A 16797-nucleotide genomic window follows, 5' to 3' on the forward strand; every position below is an offset into this window, starting at 1 on the left:
AATTGTGAATAAAAACGGAATGCAATGATGTGGAAGTTTCAAAATTCCATATTTTATTCAGAATAGAACATAGATGACATATCAAATGTTTAAACTGAGAAAATGTATCATTTAAAGAGAGAAATTAGGTGATTTTAAATTTCATGACAACACATCTCAAAAAAGTTGGGACAAGGCCATGTTTCCCACTGTGAGACATCCCCTTTTCTCTTTACAACAGTCTGTAAACGTCTGGGGACTGAGGAGACAAGTTGGTCAAGTTTAGGGATAGGAATGTTAACCCATTCTTGTCTAATGTAGGATTCTAGTTGCTCAACCGTCTTAGGTCTTTTTTGTCGTATCTTCTGTTTTATGATGCACCAAATGTTTTCTATGGGTGAAAGATCTGGACTGCAGGCTGGCCAGTTCAGTACCCGGACCCTTCTTCTACGCAGCCATGATGCTGTAATTGATGCAGTATGTTGTTTGGCATTATCATGTTGGAAAATGCAAGGTCTTCCCTGAAAGAGACGTCGTCTGGATGGGAGCATATGTTGCTCTAGAACCTGGATATACCTTTCAGCATTGATGGTGTCTTTCCAGATGTGTAAGCTGCCCATGCCACACACACTAATGCAACCCCATACCATCAGAGATGCAGGCTTCTGAACTGAGCGCCGATAACAACTCGGGTCGTCCTTCTCCTCTTTAGTCCGAATGACACGGCGTCCCTGATTTCCATAAAGAACTTCACATTTTGATTCGTCTGACCACAGAACAGTTTTCCACTTTGCCACAGTCCATTTTAAATGAGCCTTGGCCCAGAGAAGACGTCTGCGCTTCTGGATCATGTTTAGATACGGCTTCTTCTTTGAACTATAGAGTTTTAGCTGGCAACGGCGGATGGCACGGTGAATTGTGTTCACAGATAATGTTATCTGGAAATATTCCTGAGCCCATTTTGTGATTTCCAATACAGAAGCATGCCTGTATGTGATGCAGTGCTGTCTAAGGGCCCGAAGATCACAGGCACCCGGTATGGTTTTCCGGCCTTGACCCTTACGCACAGAGATTCTTCCAGATTCTCTGAATCTTTTGATGATATTATGCACTGTAGATGATATGTTCAAACTCTTTCCAATTTTACACTGTCGAACTCCTTTCTGATATTGCTCCACTATTTGTCGGCGCAGAATTAGGGGGATTGGTGATCCTCTTCCCATCTTTACTTCTGAGAGCTGCTGCCACTCCAAGATGCTCTTTTTATCCCCAGTCATGTTAATGACCTATTGCCAATTGACCTAATGAGTTGCAATTTGGTCCTCCAGCTGTTCCTTTTTTGTCCCTTTAACTTTTCCAGCCTCTTATTGCCCCTGTCCCAACTTTTTTGAGATGTGTTGCTGTCATGAAATTTCAAATGAGCCAATATTTGGCATGAAATTTCAAAATGTCTCACTTTCGACATTTGATATGTTGTCTATGTTCTACTGTGAACACAATATCAGTTTTTGAGATTTGTAAATTATTGCATTCCGTTTTTATTTACAATTTGTACTTTGTCCCAACTTTTTTGGAATCGGGGTTGTACAAAAGCAATGTTTCAGATAAGCTGAGTTGATGTGAGATTTCAGTGGCATCGCTGTGAACATTAACAGGCTGTTTATCTGCGTAAATATCAGAACAGCTGTGCATGCTGTCAGAGAGGTCTTATCAAAAAGTCAACTTTTCAGCATTTAACTTTCTTCTTCTGGTGTGCATGAAGTTTCTACAGGAACAGGGGTGTGAAATCAGCATGGTTTTAGCTCCAGGTCACCTTCATGGATACAAATTACAAAATTAGGACAAATGTTTAAAGAGACTAGAATAATTTAATGTTCCAACACTTCTGAAACCATGTCATTATGGAAAGAACGTGTAGATTTAATTAAAAAGGATGGGGCTGTAAACTGCCTTAAAATCAATTTCCTCGAAAGCAAGTATTAACACCAAACTCGTTTTATTAGAATATAACTTTAATTTGTCAACAGAAGTACTTCCGGTTGCCACGTGGACGTAAAATTACTCCAATTTGGATTGATTTTATTTCGTAAACACATAGGTATATTTTTTGCTTATAAAGTTTATAAATTATTTTTTTACCTTGGGGTATTTTATCTGATACATTCTGATTATTTTCGAAAAGATTTTTCCCCAATCAGAACCGGAAGTAAACAATCAGTAACGGAAGTGTGTCATGTTAAATTCTGTCCCCGGATCGCTCTGGCCGTCCAAACGTTCCTGTGATAATTTTGCGAGGTGGAAAGATTTTGTTTAACAGTTTCCTTTTCTTATTCTTTAAAAAAATCTATATATATATATTTCCTACATGAGTATAGGTTTAGATTATATTAAACTTGATTTGTTCGTTTATTTACCATCCTGACATTAATTGTAAATAACGTTAGCTAGTCTAATAATCGGATCATTTCACAAACATCAGAAATAAAGTAATGATACACGACGTATTAAATTATGTTATGAAAATATAAACAATGTGAATTTTTTTGTGTGTGGATGTGAAACGACAAACAACGGAAAGAGGATTTAAATGGAATACTCGTTACAGCCTGGATGTGTTCCGAATGAACAGGAAGTGCGCGAAGTAGTGCTCGTGCTCTGATCCGACACACAGTGTGTAGGGCGCCTACAGAGTGGGTGAGAGGGGGCTCGGGACGCGGCGCTCCGGTGTGTGGCTGAGTGGTGCTGCGGCTGGATTCACGCGCAGGGCGCTGAGGGAGGATTAGTCTGTGCGGATTGTGAGAGTTCCCGCTGAACCCGGGAGTCCCGGCCGAAGGTGAGCGAGTGTCTGGGGGAAGAGCGGAGGGAGCGGAGCGGTGCGGAGCGCTGCAGGCGGGTTTGCGGTTCCGGGGCTGGAAGAGAGACAGACAGTGGCATGTTTGTTTTCATTGTTGTTTTTGCTCGCTGCTGTTTCACCGCCGCCTCTTACACAACACACACACACACACTCTCTCACACTCTCTCACACACACACACACTCTCACACACTCACACTCTCTCACACACACACACACACACACACTCTCACACACACACACTCAGCTCCTCACACACACACACACACACTCTCACACACACTCACACACACACACTCAGCTCCTCTCACACACACTCACACTCTCTCACACACACACACACACAGCTCCTCACACACACACACACACACTCTCACACACACTCACACACACACACTCAGCTCCTCTCACACACACTCACACTCTCTCACACACACACACACACACAGCTCCTCACACACACACACACACACACACACACACACACACACACTCAGCTCCTCACACACACACACACACACACACACTCAGCTCCTCACACACACACACACAGCTCCTCACACACACACACACACACACAGCTCCTCACACACACACACACACACACACACACAGCTCCTCACACACACACACACACACACACACACACACAGCTCCTCACACACTCACTCACACACACACACAAACACACACAGCTCCTCACACACTCACACACACACACAGCTCCTCACACACTCACACACACACACAGCTCCTCACACACTCACACACACACACACACACACACAGCTCCTCACACACACACACAGCTCCTCACACACACACACAGCTCCTCACACACTCACTCACACACACACACACACACACACAGCTCCTCACACACTCACACACACACACAGCTCCTCACACACTCACACACACACACAGCTCCTCACACACTCACACACACACACACACACACACACACAGCTCCTCACACACACACACAGCTCCTCACACACACACACAGCTCCTCACACACTCACTCACACACACACACACACACACAGCTCCTCACACACACACACAGCTCCTCACACACTCACACACACACACAGCTCCTCACACACTCACACACACACACAGCTCCTCACACACTCACACACACACACACAGCTCCTCACACACTCACACACACACACACACACACAGCTCCTCACACACTCACTCACACACACAGCTCCTCACACACTCACTCACACACACAGCTCCTCACACACTCACTCACACACACAGCTCCTCACACACTCACACACACACACAGCTCCTCACACACTCACACACACACACAGCTCCTCACACACTCACTCACACACACACACACACACACACAGCTCCTCACACACTCACACACAGCTCCTCACACACTCACACACACACACACACAGCTCCTCACACACTCACACACACACACACACACAGCTCCTCACACACACACACACACACAGCTCCTCACACACACACACACACACAGCTCCTCACACACACACACACAGCTCCTCACACACACACACACACACACAGCTCCTCACACACACACACACACAGCTCCTCACACACTCACACACACACACACACACACAGCTCCTCACACACTCACACACACACACACACACAGCTCCTCACACACTCACACACACACACACACACACACTCACACACACACACAGCTCCTCACACACTCACACACACACACAGCTCCTCACACACTCACACACACACACAGCTCCTCACACACTCACACACACACACAGCTCCTCACACACTCACACACACACACAGCTCCTCACACACTCACACACACACACAGCTCCTCACACACTCACTCACACACACACACACACACACAGCTCCTCACACACTCACACACAGCTCCTCACACACACACACACAGCTCCTCACACACACACACACACACACAGCTCCTCACACACACACACACACACACACACACACAGCTCCTCACACACTCACACACACACACACACAGCTCCTCACACACTCACACACACACACACACAGCTCCTCACACACTCACACACACACACACACACACACAGCTCCTCACACACTCACACACACACACAGCTCCTCACACACTCACACACACACACAGCTCCTCACACACTCACACACAGCTCCTCACACACTCACACACACACACAGCTCCTCTCACACTCACACACAGCTCCTCACACACACACACACAGCTCCTCACACACTCACACACAGCTCCTCACACACACACACACAGCTCCTCACACACACACACACATCTCCTCACACACTCACACACATCTCCTCACACACTCACACACAGCTCCTCACACACTCACACACAGCTCCTCACACACTCACACACAGCTCCTCACACACTCACACACACAGCTCCTCACACACTCACACACAGCTCCTCACACACTCACACACAGCTCCTCACACAGCTCCTCACACACTCACACACACACACACACAGCTCCTCACACACTCACACACACACACACACACACAGCTCCTCACACACTCACACACACACACACACACACACACAGCTCCTCACACACTCACACACACACACAGCTCCTCACACACTCACACACACACACACACACACAGCTCCTCACACACTCACACACACACACAGCTCCTCACACACTCACACACACACACACACAGCTCCTCACACACTCACACACACACACACACACACACACACACACACACAGCTCCACACACACACACACACACACAGCTCCACACACACACACACACACACAGCTCCTCACACACTCACACACACACACAGCTCCTCACACACTCACACACACACACAGCTCCTCACACACACACACACACACACAGCTCCTCACACACACACACACACACACACACAGCTCCTCTCACACACACACACACACACAGCTCCTCTCACACACACACACACACACAGCTCCTCTCACACACACACACACACACAGCTCCTCACACACTCACACACACACACACACAGCTCCTCACACACACACACACACACACACAGCTCCTCACACACTCACACACACACACACACAGCTCCTCACACACACACACACACACAGCTCCTCACACACTCACACACACAGCTCCTCACACACACACACACACAGCTCCTCACACACTCACACACACACACAGCTCCTCTCACACTCACACACAGCTCCTCACACACACACACACAGCTCCTCACACACTCACACACAGCTCCTCACACACACACACACATCTCCTCACACACTCACACACATCTCCTCACACACTCACACACAGCTCCTCACACACTCACACACAGCTCCTCACACACTCACACACAGCTCCTCACACACTCACACACACAGCTCCTCACACACTCACACACACAGCTCCTCACACACTCACACACAGCTCCTCACACACTCACACACAGCTCCTCACACAGCTCCTCACACACTCACACACACACACACACAGCTCCTCACACACTCACACACCACACAGCTCCTCACACACTCACACACAGCTCCTCACACACTCACACACACCCACACACAGCTCCTCACACACTCACACACACACACACACAGCTCCTCACACACTCACACACACAGCTCCTCACACAGCTCCTCACACACTCACACACACACACACACAGCTCCTCACACACTCACACACACACACACACACAGCTCCTCACACACTCACACACACACACACACAGCTCCTCACACACACACACACACAGCTCCTCACACACTCACACACACACACACACAGCTCCTCACACACTCACACACACACAGCTCACACACTCACACACACACACACACAGCTCCTCACACTCACACACACACACACACACAGCTCCTCACACACACACACACACACACAGCTCCTCACACACACACACACACACACAGCTCCTCACACTCACACACACACACAGCTCCTCACACACTCACACACACACAGCTCTCTCACACACACACACACACACACACACACAGCTCCTCTCACACACACACACACACACAGCTCCTCTCACACACACACACACACACAGCTCCCTCACACACACACACACACAGCTCCTCACACACACACACACACACAGCTCCTCACACACTCACACACACACACACACTCACACACACACACACACAGCTCCTCACACACACACACACACACACACAGCTCCTCACACACACACACACACACACACAGCTCCTCACACACACACACACACACAGCTCCTCACACACTCACACACACACACACACACACAGCTCCTCACACACACACACACACAGCTCTCACACACACACACACACAGCTCCTCACACACTCACACACACACACAGCTCCTCACACACTCACACACAGCTCCTCACACACACACACACAGCTCCTCACACACTCACACACAGCTCCTCACACACACACACAGCTCCTCACACACACACACACAGCTCCTCACACACTCACACACAGCTCCTCACACACTCACACACAGCTCCTCACACACACACACACACAGCTCCTCACACACACACACACAGCTCCTCACACACTCACACACAGCTCCTCACACACTCACACACACACACACACAGCTCCTCACACACTCACACACACACAGCTCCTCTCACACACACACACACACACAGCTCCTCTCACACACACACACACACAGCTCCTCTCACACACACACACACACACAGCTCCTCACACACTCACACACACACACACACAGCTCCTCACACACTCACACACACACACACACAGCTCCTCACACACACACACACACACACACAGCTCCTCACACACACACACACACACACACACACAGCTCCTCACACACACACACACACACAGCTCCTCACACACTCACACACACACACACACACACACAGCTCCTCACACACACACACACACAGCTCCTCACACACACACACACACAGCTCCTCACACACTCACACACACACACACACAGCTCCTCACACACTCACACACACACACACACAGCTCCTCACACACTCACACACACACACACACAGCTCCTCACACACTCACACCACACACACAGCTCCTCACACACTCACACACACACACAGCTCCTCACACACTCACACACACACACAGCTCCTCACACACACACACACACACAGCTCCTCACACACACACACACACACACACACAGCTCCTCTCACACACACACACACACACAGCTCCTCTCACACACACACACACACAGCTCCTCACACACTCACACACAGCTCCTCACACACTCACACACAGCTCCTCACACACTCACACACACAGCTCCTCACACACTCACACACACAGCTCCTCACACACTCACACACAGCTCCTCACACACTCACACACAGCTCCTCACACAGCTCCTCACACACTCACACACACACACACACAGCTCCTCACACACTCACACACACACACAGCTCCTCACACACTCACACACACACACAGCTCCTCACACACTCACACACACACACAGCTCCTCACACACTCACACACACACAGCTCCTCACACACTCACACACACACACACACAGCTCCTCACACACTCACACACACACACACACAGCTCCTCACACACACACACACACACAGCTCCTCACACACTCACACACACACAGCTCCTCACACACTCACACACACACACACAGCTCCTCACACACTCACACACACACACACACAGCTCCTCACACACTCACACACACAGCTCCTCACACACACACACACACACAGCTCCTCACACACACACACACACAGCTCCTCTCACACACACACACACACACAGCTCCTCACACACTCACACACACACACACACAGCTCCTCACACACTCACACACACACACACACAGCTCCTCACACACTCACACACACACACACACAGCTCCTCACACACACACACACACACACACACACAGCTCCTCACACACTCACACACACACACACAGCTCCTCACACACACACACACACAGCTCCTCACACACTCACACACACACACACACACAGCTCCTCACACACACACACACAGCTCCTCACACACACACACACACAGCTCCTCACACACTCACACACACACACACACAGCTCCTCACACCTCACACACACACACACACAGCTCCTCACACACTCACACACACACACACACAGCTCCTCACACACTCACACACACACACACACAGCTCTCACACACTCACACACACACACACAGCTCCTCACACACTCACACACACACACACACAGCTCCTCACACACTCACACACACACACACAGCTCCTCACACACTCACACACACACACAGCTCCTCACACACTCACACACACACACACACACACAGCTCCTCACACACTCACACACACACACAGCTCCTCACACACACACAGCTCCTCACACACTCACACACACACACACACAGCTCCTCACACACACACACACACACAGCTCCTCACACACACACACACACACACAGCTCCTCACACACTCACACACACACAGCTCCTCTCACACACACACACACACACAGCTCCTCTCACACACACACACACACAGCTCCTCACACACACACACACACACACAGCTCCTCACACACTCACACACACACACACACAGCTCCTCACACACTCACACACACACACAGCTCCTCACACACACACACACACACACAGCTCCTCACACACTCACACACACACACACACACAGCTCCTCACACACACACACACAGCTCCTCACACACTCACACACACACACACACACAGCTCCTCACACACACACACACACACACACAGCTCCTCACACACTCACACACACACACACACACAGCTCCTCACACACTCACACACACAGCTCCTCACACACTCACACACACACACACACACACAGCTCCTCACACACTCACACACACACACTCACACACAGCTCCTCACACACTCACACACACACACACTCACACACAGCTCCTCACACACTCACACACACACACACAGCTCCTCACACACTCACACACAGCTCACACACTCACACACAGCTCCTCACACACACACAGCTCCTCACACACACACTCACACACACAGCTCCTCACACACACAGCTCCTCACACACACAGCTCCTCACACACTCACACACAGCTCCTCACACACTCACACACAGCTCTCACACACACACACACACACAGCTCCTCACACACTCACACACAGCTCCTCACACACACACACACAGCTCCTCACACACCACACACACAGCTCCTCACACACTCACACACAGCTCCTCACACACACACTCACACACACACAGCTCCTCACACACTCACACACACACACACACACACACACACTCACAGCTCCTCACACACTCACACACAGCTCCTCACACACTCACACACAGCTCCTCACACACACAGCTCCTCACACACAGCTCCTCACACACACAGCTCCTCACACACACTCACACACAGCTCCTCACACACACAGCTCCTCACACACTCACACACAGCTCCTCACACACTCACACACAGCTCCTCACACACTCACACACAGCTCCTCACACACTCACACACACAGCTCCTCACACACTCACACACAGCTCACACACTCACACACAGCTCCTCACACACTCACACAGCTCCTCACACACTCACACACAGCTCCTCACACACTCACACACAGCTCCTCACACACTCACACACAGCTCCTCACACACTCACACACAGCTCCTCACACACTCACACACAGCTCCTCACACACACACACACAGCTCCTCACACACTCACACACAGCTCCTCACACACACACACACAGCTCCTCACACACTCACACACAGCTCCTCACACACACACACACAGCTCCTCACACACTCACACACACACACACAGCTCCTCTCACACACACACACACACACACACACAGCTCCTCACACACTCACACACACACACAGCTCCTCACACACACACACACAGCTCCTCACACACTCACACACAGCTCCTCACACACACACACACAGCTCCTCACACACTCACACACAGCTCCTCACACACTCACACACACACACAGCTCCTCACACACACACACACACACAGCTCCTCACACACTCACACACACACACAGCTCTCACACACACACAGCTCCTCACACACTCACACACACACACACACACAGCTCCTCACACACTCACACACACACACACACAGCTCCTCACACACTCACACACACACACACACACAGCTCCTCACACACTCACACACACACACACAGCTCCTCACACACTCACACACACACACACACACACACACACACACACACACACACACACAGCTCCTCACACACTCACACACAGCTCCTCACACACTCACACACAGCTCCTCACACACTCACACACAGCTCCTCACACACACACACACAGCTCCTCACACACTCACACACAGCTCCTCACACACACACACACAGCTCCTCACACACTCACACACAGCTCCTCACACACACACACACAGCTCCTCACACACTCACACACACACACACACAGCTCCTCTCACACACACACACACACACACACACACACACACACACAGCTCCTCACACACTCACACACACACACAGCTCCTCACACACACACACACAGCTCCTCACACACACACACACAGCTCCTCACACACTCACACACACACACAGCTCCTCACACACTCACACACACACACAGCTCCTCACACACTCACACACACACACAGCTCACTCACACACACACAGCTCCTCACACACTCACACACACACACACACACAGCTCCTCACACACTCACACACACACACACAGCTCCTCACACACTCACACACACACACACACAGCTCCTCACACACTCACACACACACACACACACACAGCTCCTCACACACTCACACACACACACACACACACAGCTCCTCACACACTCACACACACACACAGCTCCTCACACACACACACACACACACAGCTCCTCACACACTCACACACACACACACACACACACACACACACACACACACAGCTCCTCACACACTCACACACAGCTCCTCACACACTCACACACAGCTCCTCACACACTCACACACAGCTCCTCACACACACAGCTCCTCACACACACAGCTCCTCACACACTCACACACACAGCTCCTCACACACACAGCTCCTCACACACACAGCTCCTCACACACTCACACACAGCTCCTCACACACAGCTCCTCACACACTCACACACAGCTCCTCACACACTCACACACAGCTCCTCACACACTCACACACAGCTCCTCACACACACACACACACACAGCTCCTCACACACTCAACACAGCTCCTCACACACACACACACAGCTCCTCACACACACACACACAGCTCCTCACACACTCACACACAGCTCCTCACACACACAGCTCCTCACACACACAGCTCCTCACACACACAGCTCCTCACACACTCACTCACACACACACACACACACACACTCACACAGCTCCTCACACACTCACACACAGCTCCTCACACACTCACACACAGCTCCACACACACACACACAGCTCCTCACACACTCACACACAGCTCCTCACACACACACACACAGCTCCTCACACACTCACACACAGCTCCTCACACACACACACACAGCTCCTCACACACTCACACACACACACACACAGCTCCTCTCACACACACACACACACACACACACAGCTCCTCACACACTCACACACACACACAGCTCCTCACACACACACACACAGCTCCTCACACACTCACACACAGCTCCTCACACACACAGCTCCTCACACACACAGCTCCTCACACACACAGCTCCTCACACACACAGCTCCTCACACACACAGCTCCTCACACACTCACACACAGCTCCTCACACACACAGCTCCTCACACACACAGCTCCTCACACACACAGCTCCTCACACACACAGCTCCTCACACACTCACACACAGCTCCTCACACACACAGCTCCTCACACACACAGCTCCTCACACACACAGCTCCTCACACACACAGCTCCTCACACACTCACACACACAGCTCCTCACACACTCACACACAGCTCCTCACACACTCACACACAGCTCCTCACACACTCACACACAGCTCCTCACACACTCACACACAGCTCCTCACACACTCACACACAGCTCCTCACACACTCACACACAGCTCCTCACACACTCACACACAGCTCCTCACACACTCACACACAGCTCCTCACACACTCACACACACAGCTCCTCACACACTCACACACAGCTCCTCACACACTCACACACAGCTCCTCACACACTCACACACAGCTCCTCACACACTCACACACAGCTCCTCACACACTCACACACAGCTCCTCACACACACACACACAGCTCCTCACACACTCACACACAGCTCCTCACACACACACACACAGCTCCTCACACACTCACACACACACACACACAGCTCCTCTCACACACACACACACACACACACACAGCTCCTCACACACTCACACACACACACAGCTCCTCACACACACACACACAGCTCCTCACACACACACACACAGCTCCTCACACACTCACACACAGCTCCTCACACACTCACACACACAGCTCCTCACACACTCACACACAGCTCCTCACACACTCACACACAGCTCCTCACACACTCACACACAGCTCCTCACACACTCACACACAGCTCCTCACACACTCACACACAGCTCCTCACACACACACACACAGCTCCTCACACACTCACACACAGCTCCTCACACACACACACACAGCTCCTCACACACTCACACACACACACACACAGCTCCTCTCACACACACACACACACACACACACAGCTCCTCACACACTCACACACACACACAGCTCCTCACACACACACACACAGCTCCTCACACACACACACACAGCTCCTCACACACACACACACAGCTCCTCACACACTCACACACACACACAGCTCCTCACACACTCACACACACACACAGCTCCTCACACACTCACACACAGCTCCTCACACACTCACACACACACACAGCTCCTCACACACACACACAGCTCCTCACACACTCACACAGCTCCTCACACACTCACACACACAGCTCCTCACACACACACACACAGCTCCTCACACACTCTCACACACACACACACACAGCTCCTCACACACTCACACACACACACAGCTCCTCACACACTCACACACACACACAGCTCCTCACACACTCACACACACACACAGCTCCTCACACACTCACACACACACACACACACAGCTCCTCACACACACACACACACACTCACACACACACACACACAGCTCCTCACACACTCACACACACACACAGCTCCTCACACCCACACACACACACACAGCTCCTCACACACTCACACACACACACTCACACACACAGCTCCTCACACACACACACAGCTCCTCACACACTCACACACACACCACACACACACACAGCTCCTCACACACTCACACACACACACAGCTCCTCACACACTCACACACACACACAGCTCCTCACACACTCACACACACACACACACACTCACACACACACACAGCTCCTCACACACACACACAGCTCCTCACACACACACACAGCTCCTCACACACTCACTCACACACACACACACACACACAGCTCCTCACACACACACACAGCTCCTCACACACTCACACACACACAGCTCCTCACACACTCACACACACACACAGCTCCTCACACACTCACACACACACACAGCTCCTCACACACTCACACACACACACACAGCTCCTCACACACTCACACACACACACACACACACACAGCTCCTCACACACTCACTCACACACACAGCTCCTCACACACTCACTCACACACACAGCTCCTCACACACTCACTCACACACACAGCTCCTCACACACTCACACACACACACAGCTCCTCACACACTCACACACACACACAGCTCCTCACACACTCACTCACACACACACACACACACACACAGCTCCTCACACACTCACACACAGCTCCTCACACACTCACACACACACACACACAGCTCCTCACACACTCACACACACACACACACACAGCTCCTCACACACACACACACACACAGCTCCTCACACACACACACACACACAGCTCCTCACACACACACACACAGCTCCTCACACACACACACACACACAGCTCCTCACACACACACACACACAGCTCCTCACACACTCACACACACACACACACACACAGCTCCTCACACACTCACACACACACACACACAGCTCCTCACACACTCACACACACACACACACACACACACACACTCACACACACACACAGCTCCTCACACACTCACACACACACACAGCTCCTCACACACTCACACACACACACAGCTCCTCACACACTCACACACACACACAGCTCCTCACACACTCACACACACACACAGCTCCTCACACACTCACTCACACACACACACACACACACAGCTCCTCACACACTCACACACAGCTCCTCACACACACACACACAGCTCCTCACACACACACACACACACACAGCTCCTCACACACACACACACACACACACACACACACACACACAGCTCCTCACACACTCACACACACACACACACAGCTCCTCACACACTCACACACACACACACACAGCTCCTCACACACTCACACACACACACACACACACACAGCTCCTCACACACTCACACACACACACAGCTCCTCACACACTCACACACACACACAGCTCCTCACACACTCACACACACACACAGCTCCTCACACACTCACACACAGCTCCTCACACACTCACACACACACACAGCTCCTCTCACACTCACACACAGCTCCTCACACACACACACACAGCTCCTCACACACTCACACACAGCTCCTCACACACACACACACAGCTCCTCACACACACACACACATCTCCTCACACACTCACACACATCTCCTCACACACTCACACACAGCTCCTCACACACTCACACACAGCTCCTCACACACTCACACACAGCTCCTCACACACTCACACACACAGCTCCTCACACACTCACACACAGCTCCTCACACACTCACACACAGCTCCTCACACACTCACACACAGCTCCTCACACAGCTCCTCACACACTCACACACACACACACACAGCTCCTCACACACTCACACACACACACACACACACACACAGCTCCTCACACACTCACACACACACACAGCTCCTCACACACTCACACACACACACACACACACACAGCTCCTCACACACTCACACACACACACAGCTCCTCACACACTCACACACACACACACACACACAGCTCCTCACACACTCACACACACACACACACACACACACACACACACACACACACACAGCTCCACACACACACACACACACACAGCTCCACACACACACACACACACACAGCTCCTCACACACTCACACACACACACAGCTCCTCACACACACACACACACACACAGCTCCTCACACACACACACACACACACACACAGCTCCTCTCACACACACACACACACACAGCTCCTCTCACACACACACACACACAGCTCCTCTCACACACACACACACACACAGCTCCTCACACACTCACACACACACACACACAGCTCCTCACACACACACACACACACACACAGCTCCTCACACACTCACACACACACACACACAGCTCCTCACACACACACACACACACAGCTCCTCACACACTCACACACACACACACACACAGCTCCTCACACACACACACACACAGCTCCTCACACACACACACACACACAGCTCCTCACACACTCACACACACACACAGCTCCTCTCA

The 16797-nt window shown here is 51.4% G+C and overlaps 1 protein-coding gene across 4 annotated transcripts in view; it reads left to right on the plus strand.

Annotated features, from left to right (window-relative positions):
• The first annotated feature begins 2253 nt into the window (after positions 1-2253).
• The window catches only part of zgc:55943 (uncharacterized protein LOC406337 homolog), a 178991-nt gene continuing 164447 nt past the window's right edge, over positions 2254-16797 (plus strand). Inside the window, exon 1 of one of the 4 annotated variants that reach the window (XM_060928021.1) lies at positions 2254-2274. The gene's annotated coding sequence lies outside the window, so the exon portion shown is untranslated. Of the gene's footprint in view, positions 2275-2663; positions 2914-16797 lie in introns of those variants that run through there. The other 3 variants (XM_060928012.1, XM_060928003.1, XM_060927994.1) reach the window with 3 other exon arrangements.

Source organism: Neoarius graeffei, chromosome 1, assembly GCF_027579695.1.
Source record: "Neoarius graeffei isolate fNeoGra1 chromosome 1, fNeoGra1.pri, whole genome shotgun sequence".
NCBI lineage: Eukaryota > Metazoa > Chordata > Actinopteri > Siluriformes > Ariidae > Neoarius > Neoarius graeffei.